The sequence below is a fragment of the Corvus brachyrhynchos genome, unplaced genomic scaffold, assembly GCF_000691975.1.
Source record: "Corvus brachyrhynchos isolate BGI_N302 unplaced genomic scaffold, ASM69197v1 scaffold10, whole genome shotgun sequence".
Lineage (NCBI taxonomy): Eukaryota > Metazoa > Chordata > Aves > Passeriformes > Corvidae > Corvus > Corvus brachyrhynchos.
In genome coordinates, this window is record NW_008236180.1 from 3,946,031 (window position 1) to 3,953,703 (window position 7,673).

Here is a 7,673-nt window from a genome sequence, read left to right on the forward strand (position 1 = left end):
GGGGGTGTGGGGGATGTGCAGGGGTGCGTATGCAAACGGGCACAAAGGTTTTGAGGGTCGTTTCTCTGTGTGTTGGGGGTTCGGGAGGTGAGGGGGAGCTGGGGCGTCGGGAGGGGTGTGAGGTGTGTGTGAATTCATGTGTGTGCACGACAGACCCCCCCTGCGCGTGGCGGGGTGATCGGGCTGCAGCAGGACCAGCCAGCCAAGTCCCACGCTCCCACCTTGCACCAGGAGTGTTTCCCGGCACCTGGCCCCTGGACACCCCTGTGGAGCCCCCCGATTCTCTCGGGGCCACGTGTGCCCGTGGCAGAGGGGCACACCGGGGCACACACCCTGAGCTCTGCAGCGTTTCATGTCGCAGGGAAAGTTTTCCCGATGGCTCCTTCGGCAGCTGTTTGGTGAAGGCAGCCCCGGCTGCTTCCCGGCTCCTCCCAGTGATCCCTCTCCTGCTATCACACAGATGAAAACTTCACTGCACAAGCAAAATGCGCTTCTGGAGCACAGTTTCCCCCCTTCGACACAGCACAAAGGCATCTTCTTCTCCCGGGCTGTTCCTGGCACAGACACACACCTGGGGTTGCATCCCAGGATCCAAGGGAACCATGCAAGGGATTCATTTGCCTTTCCCTCCTTCCCTCCCTGCTGGAGCCTCCATTGCCTGGCCCTCAGAGCTCAGCAGTCACTTCCTTCACCTTGCAGAAGCACTGCTGTCTAAAATTAAAATTCCCTCCCGAGGAACATATTTTCAAGAGAAGGGGAAAAACCAACATTAGGTAGAACTTGGATGAATGGCAAGAACCTCCTCCCCCATCCTCCTCCACGGCAAGAGCCACATGAAAAACAAGGGCTCTGCAGAGTTCTGGGGGTCACTGGAACAGGTTCAAGAGGTCTGTGGGGGTGGTAAGCGGGGGGGGGGCCCGAGCCCCCTCAGCTGCAGAATAACTCCCAGCAGCAGCAGAGCAAGCACTGGGTGGGCAGGAAGGGGGAGCAGCTGCCTCCTGCTGTCTTTGTGAGCTTTTAAAGTCCTTTTCTTCACTGAATCATCGAGATCTGCTCTCATTTCCAGTGCTCCACCTGAGCCCGCTTCTCTTCCTGTCCCCCATGCCTGACCCTGTGCTACCGCCTACCCCGATACCCGTGCTGAGCCTGGCCCTGCTGCGCTGCCAGGAGCACTGTCTGCAGCTCCCAGGGCATCCCCACACCTGCTGGGGGCTGAGGGCAAATGAGACCCCAAAACCCCATCAGGAGACGAAACCAGCTCCACCAGTGACTGGAGGCCAGCACGGGAAATGGAGCTGCCTCCACTGTGCTGCCTGGCTGCTCATGGGGGCTCCCAGCATGGTTTTAAATCTTTTTGAAGTCGTGCCAGGACTTGGTGGGTCCAGGGGGGTCCAGCTCAGCAATTTTGGCTGCTCCCCCACATGTGGGGCTGCGGTCTCTCTGAAAAATCCCTTCTACCCCATCTCCTGGGGCTGCTCTGCAGAAGCAGCGCTTGGAGGGGCCAGGGCCTGGTGCAGGGAGAAGTGCAGCAGGAGGGGCTGATGCCCAGAGCATCGCTCAGGGGGATTTGGGGGCTACCTTGTCTTAGAAGAGTGATCCAATGGCTCTGGGCAGGGATTGCTGCTCCTGCACTGCCACTGGCATGGCTGGGAGCAGGCACAGAGAGAGGCAGCTCAGTTCACCCCTTGCCCCTGTGGCCTGCGCTGTGGCTGGTAACATTTTAGACCGTTTATCTTTAGGATGAGTCATTTAATTGTAGGAAACACAGCGATTCCAACAAGTGTATCTTGGACTTGTGTTTTATTTAGGAAGCTCAACTTGAAAAATTAAAAATACCCTTTTTTTCCTGCTCCCTTCATAAATTACTGACACATCCAGCGCTGACGGGCCCCGTGCACTGCCTGGGGATTCATTATCGTCACTTTCAGGGCTGTCACTCTCTCTTCCTCTAGTGAGGAATATGAGGAGCGATGTGTTAATGATGCTTTCAGGGATGCCAAACTCACCCCTGGGCTGCACTCACTGAGCAGAGAGGCACAGATCTGGGTGGGAGTCGGAGATGTTCCTAATTAGGTGCTTTTGATACTCGGAGCCTCCTGTCACATGAGCAGCAACTCACACGTGGCAGCTGCTGCATTGCCGACCATGGCACCTTCAGCGCTAACGTGTGGCCGAGCTTCCAGCAGCTTCTCCTGAGGAACAGGTGGGATTTGCTGGCCATTTTCCTCCCTTTGCTCCTTGGGGGCTGACACCCACTTTGGTCCTTCCCCAACCTCACAAACAGCCATGCCAGGGTGCAGACGAAGCTTGCTCCCTGCTGTGCTTCTCCATGTTCCAGGTGGAGGTGGCAGCCATGGGGCTGGTGGGGGCTGGCGCTGCCCGTCCTGCTCTGGAGAAGGCATCTCATGGGCTGACGAACCTGAGATTGACCCTGATGTTTCACCATTCTCAGGTTAGACAGTCCTCGAGGTGCCCCTCGCTGGGGCAGCTGCCGAACCCCCGGCCATGTTCCTTGTGCCTCACACTGTGTATCTGACTAGATTTCCCAGCCTCTGAAGAATTTGGAGGAGACAACAAAGAAGCAACCCCTTGGCTCTGTTTTTATGGTGGGGGTTACATGTGGGAGCCACCCAAACCTCCTCACATTGCCCTGCATGCTCCCCGGGAATCATGGAATCACAGAACCATTTTGGGTTGGAAAAGCCCTCTAAGATCACGAAGTCCAACCATTCCCTCAGCACGGCCAAGCCCATCACTAAACCATGTCCCTAAGTGCCACATCCACACTTCTTTTAAATCCCTTCAGAGGTGGTGACCCCACTACTGCCCTGTTCCAATGCTGGACAAATCTTTTGGTGAACAGATTTTCCCTAATATCCAACCTAAACCCTTCCCAGATGCAATTTGAGGCTGTTTCCTCTCATCCTGTCACTTGTTACCTGGGAGAAGAGACCAACCTCACCCGGCTACACCCTGCTTTCAGCAAGTTGAAGGAAAAATGAATGTTAAAAGCTTATCAATCAAAATGAGTGAACTTAGTATGAAATTGAAGGGAAAGGTTTTGCCAGTTAGGCACTGAAGAGCTCCATGCAAGAAGTGAGTGAGCCTGGAAATCTGTCACAAAAACCACAAAGAAAGGAATCTGTGATCTGTTTTCAGGCCCTTTCTGGATTTCTTACTTTGTTTGGGTCCAAACACCCTCCCGCTTCTACGGTGGGGACTGAGCCAGATGCAGCTCTGGGCACTCCACACACAGCCAAGACTATTCAATGGAGGCACTCTGGATTTCCTTTGGAGAAAGGGAAGAAAAATCTTTCTGACAGGAGCAAGGGAATTGTGGAACCCCTGCCCAGCTTTACATTCTCTAATACCTCCACTGGAAATCTGAGCAGCTTGGGGGGTTTTAAGGTTTGTATTAAGGGCTTGCAAAGATGAAAAAAGAAGAGGAAAAAGCCAAATAAAATTAGTTTTTCTGAGCAAGGTCAAGTTTTAGTAAGCTTGGTACAAAGAATGAAGTATGTCAGAATCCTCCCAATTGACCCCAGGAAGAACAGTGGAAAATACTTCCAAAAATACTGAGGAATCATTTGCAGAAAGAAGAAAAAGAAGGTGCAGGGCAGTGCCTGCCTTACCTGTGAACCCAGGACCAGCTCCCCTGCACTGCTGCCAGCCCCAGCCCCTCTGGCCTGCTCTCCTCCCCCTGCCACCCCCATGCCGGCTTTTATGGCCTTTCTCGTCAGCCGGCTGAGCCGAGCCGGGCCACAGCGAGCTGCCGCGCTCTCTGCTGGCTTCCTGTTTGCTCATCGAGCGGCTGCGGTAAAATTTCCATTACACACTGGACAGGCAGGGCGGTGGGGAGAAGTGAGGCAAAAAATGAAACCCCAGCACGACTCTGTGTTTCAGTGGTTCTCTTGACTCTTTTGAAAATGAGAAAGTGCTGTCAGGTGGAGACACAGGTGAAAAGGGATGCCCTGGCTGTGGGAACTGCAGACTGTCCTCCAGTCTCAGTCTGTCTGCTCTGGGTTCCCCCTCCTTGTCCCCAAGAGGATGGAGAAGTCCTGCTCCTCAGTTCAACAAGAAGATCCTCCTTCCCAACCCCCACACTAAAAAATGTTTCCCAAATGCTGCCTCACTAAGTGGAGCCAAAAGACAAAGCTCTGTCCTGCTCTGACCAGAGGCTGTGGGGTTGTCTGTATCCCCCTTCACTCTGTCTCAGCCAGCAGATCCTCCAGCAATGCAAAACCCAGAGAGAAGGTCTGGAGGAGAGCGATTTATTTCTATCTTTCATTTATCCTCAGTGTGTGCAGAAGAGCCATTTTGGCTGTAGAATATAGGAGGGCAAAGGGAAAGGTGGAAAACTGCCTGCCATGAAAATAAGGAACCTGTCGAAGGATCCAGGCCCATCTGGAGCAGGTGTCTCTTGGTCTGGAGGGGAACAACCCCATGGCTGGAACGAGATGAGCTTTAAAGTCCCTTCCAACTCATTGTGGGATTCTCTAATTCAACAAACGCAAACGGAAAATTCACTGCAATGAGCAGGGACACCTTCCACTAGACCAGATTGCTCCAAGCCCCATCCAACCTGGCCTTGGACACTTCCAGGCATGGGGCAGTCACGTCTTCTCTGGGCAACTTGTGCCAGGGCCCCACCAGTCTGACGAGGAAGAACTTCTTTCCCGCCCTCTGTCAGTTTGGAGCCATTCTCATTACCCCTGTCACCCCATGCCCGTGTTCAAAAGCACTGAACTCAAATAAAGTATTTTAAATATCTTTGATGTTTCTAAATGCTTCTGTGGTGAGTGAGCTTGGCCAAGAGTCTCTCTAAGCAGAAGATGGCATGAGTTTGACTTACGGTGCTGCTGAAAATCTTTCCAGTGGCATCAGGTAAACACGTTCATGCGTGGCCTGTTGGATATATCGGCTGATCGCTGTGCACAACATCACTCATTCAAAAGCTTCAAAATACCCCATTTTCCACCACCGTTTCTATACTGACTTCTGAAAACCCGCCTCCGCTAGCAGAGTGTTTGATGCCAGCTCTGACAAAACTCCTTGTTGATAATACATGGAAATTCAGCATTTTTTAACAATTGGCCTAGATTGTGCCATGCAGAGCTGTGGACATGCCAGGTCCAGAGAGCTGTGACACACTGCTCACCCAGACCCAGGTCTGGGAGGTGACCTTGACAGCACAGCCCACTCCTGCAATGAATTGCCAAGTTCTCAGATGAGTGTTGGGGCCAGCACACGTTTCAGCCCACAAGAACTGTGTCTTTCTGTACAAATAGGAACCAAGCGGGTAACAAGTTCAAAAGGAAAACGAATTTGTCTTCTGACCCACTGTTCCCTTGGCTCCTTTCCAGCCCCACCAAGCCCACAAGAGGGGCAGTCCCCAGCACTGGAGCTCCACATGCCGTTGCCTCAGGCAAGGAGAGATTTCATCTGTTTCAGAGAAAACCAAGCCCATCTGCTGCAGAAAGAGAAAACACAACCTGAAAGTCCTCCTCTCAGGTGTTCCTGCCTCGAAATGACTGTGATTGCTCTTTGATGGTCAAGCAGACATTGTTCATCTTTTTTCTGTTGGCTTTTTTTTTCTGTTGGCTTTTTTTTTTAACCGCTCGGATCTATTTTTAGTGGTGAGGGGATGGTGCTCAGGAGGCTCTGCCATGGGTCAGATCAATGGGAGTTTGGGTCACTCTGGATGCCAGGCAGGAAGTGAAGCACAGCCGGTCCTGGTGGTCCTGACATGGGCAGTGGGACCCCAAAGATGGTGGGGGGCTGCAGGTGCTGATGAGAGCAGGGATCTTGCATGGGGAGTTTGGGATCCTGATGGCGGCAGGAGGATGAAGACACTGCCAGAAGTGGGGGTCTTGCCACTGGAAGTGGAACCCCGGTGATGGTGGGCTGCAGCTGAGCCCACAGGCATCTTGTGATAGCAATAAATCAAATATTTTTGGTCTTTTTTCTGTCTGATTTAATGAGACACCTGGAAGTGTGGTTTGCAATGAGAAAAAAAGGACTTTTTTTCTTTTTCAGCCCTTTTCTCCAGTGTCTCCATGTTATGGAGAAGGCAGTAGGGAGGGTCGCCATGGTGTCCCTGTGTGCCGCATGCTCCTGGCTGGGCTGGTCAACAGCAGGTGGGAGATGGAGCAGTCTGGTCCAGGTCAGGTCCTGGTCAGGGTCTACAGAGTGTTGGGCTCAGCCACGCTCAAAAACCACCACTTTTGCCCTTTTTCCCACCTGAAAACATGGCGTGACCCTGATGGGGCGGTTTGGGCTGGTGAAGAGACCTGATGCATCCCCCACCCTGCTGTGACACAGCCTCATGGCCAGGACTGCTCAGAAAGCCTTAGATCGTTATCTTGGCAAGAAAAGAGTGGTTTTTATTGTGTTCCTCCACCACAGTCCGTGGCCAGCATGGCCTCAGAGCCTCCGGCTGGGGGGGCAGTGAGGCACAGGCAGAGGGGAGGGAGGGAGCCGCCTGCCACCCACGCAGTGTTTCCGACGTGGCGTTTGCTGCCAGCAGTTTGTCACAAACAAAATAAATTCTGCCTTGTAGCCCTGAAACTAAATTTGGTCTGATAGCGCTGGTAATGGCGGTGTGAGGGAGAGGAACGTGGCGGCCTGACGGGGAGGGTGAGGGATCCAAGATGGCGCCGTGGTGTGAGGGCAAATGGCGGCAGTGAGGGTGGAAGTCACCAGAAACAGCGTTTGAGGATGAATCAGCCATGGTTGTCTCAAGCAGGCACAGTGTGGGAGGAGAGGAGATGGCTCCATATATTCCAGTGGCAGGAGCAGCCCACAGGGCGGGAAGGGATGGCTCCATGTTTGTCAGTGGCAGGAGCAGCCACCCTGTGGGAGCTGCTGGCATGGGCACAGGGTTGATTTGCTGAAGCAAAATAATCACAGAATCGTAGAATATGCTGAGCCGCAAGGGACCCATCAGGATTATTGAGTCCAACTCCTGGCCATGCACAGGACGAAAAATCACACCATGTGCCCGAGAGCCTTATCCAAACCCTTCTCGAACTCAGACAGAATGGATGGTGCAGATGAGAGGAAAATGTGGCTCTACTGGGGGAAGTGTAAATCTGAGGTAAAAGCGGGATCTGCTAAGCAAAAATGGCGACTCCACCATTGCCCTGGGCTGCCTGTTCCAATGTCAGAGCACCCTTTAGGTGAAGAAATTTTCCCCAATGTCCATTCTAAACCTCCCCCGGCACAATTGTTTTGTCTTGTCCTGTTGCACATTACCTGAAGGCAGAGACTGAGCATACTGGGGAATAGGAGGTGCTTTGCCCCCCCAAGTAAGCAACGTGTGGATACCGCATCCCTGGAAGTATTCAAGGCCAGGTTGGATGCGGCTTGGAGCAACCAAGTAGAACATCTCCCTGTCCATGTCATGCTCTTCCATGGACCCGGTAACCCACCGCTGCTGACCTGCTGCTCCAGCCTAAACCCCCATGCCTGCCTGTCCTCCCGTGTTTGTGCTCATGAGCTCTCCTTCCACCCACGCAGGGAACTATTTTTAGCAGACACTAATCAAGTGTCATTGTTGGCTCTGAGCGTGGCTTTCAGTGGAGGGCTCCTTCTTTCACCAAGTGCTGGCAGGAACTCGGGTGTGTGTTTTCTTTTAAATCTAGCTGAGAATTTACACAGTGTGCCGCAGAGCA

General features: G+C 53.0%; 1 long non-coding RNA gene across 1 annotated transcript; it reads right to left on the reverse strand.

Annotated features, from left to right (window-relative positions):
- Positions 1-1,781: 1,781 nt before the first annotated feature.
- LOC108446652 lies at positions 1,782-3,684 on the reverse strand. The gene is made up of 3 exons (XR_001861913.1): positions 3,633-3,684; positions 3,180-3,289; positions 1,782-2,389 (listed from the first exon to the last, which is right to left on the reverse strand). It is a non-coding gene; the product is annotated as an uncharacterized LOC108446652 (long non-coding RNA).
- Positions 3,685-7,673: the final 3,989 nt, after the last annotated feature.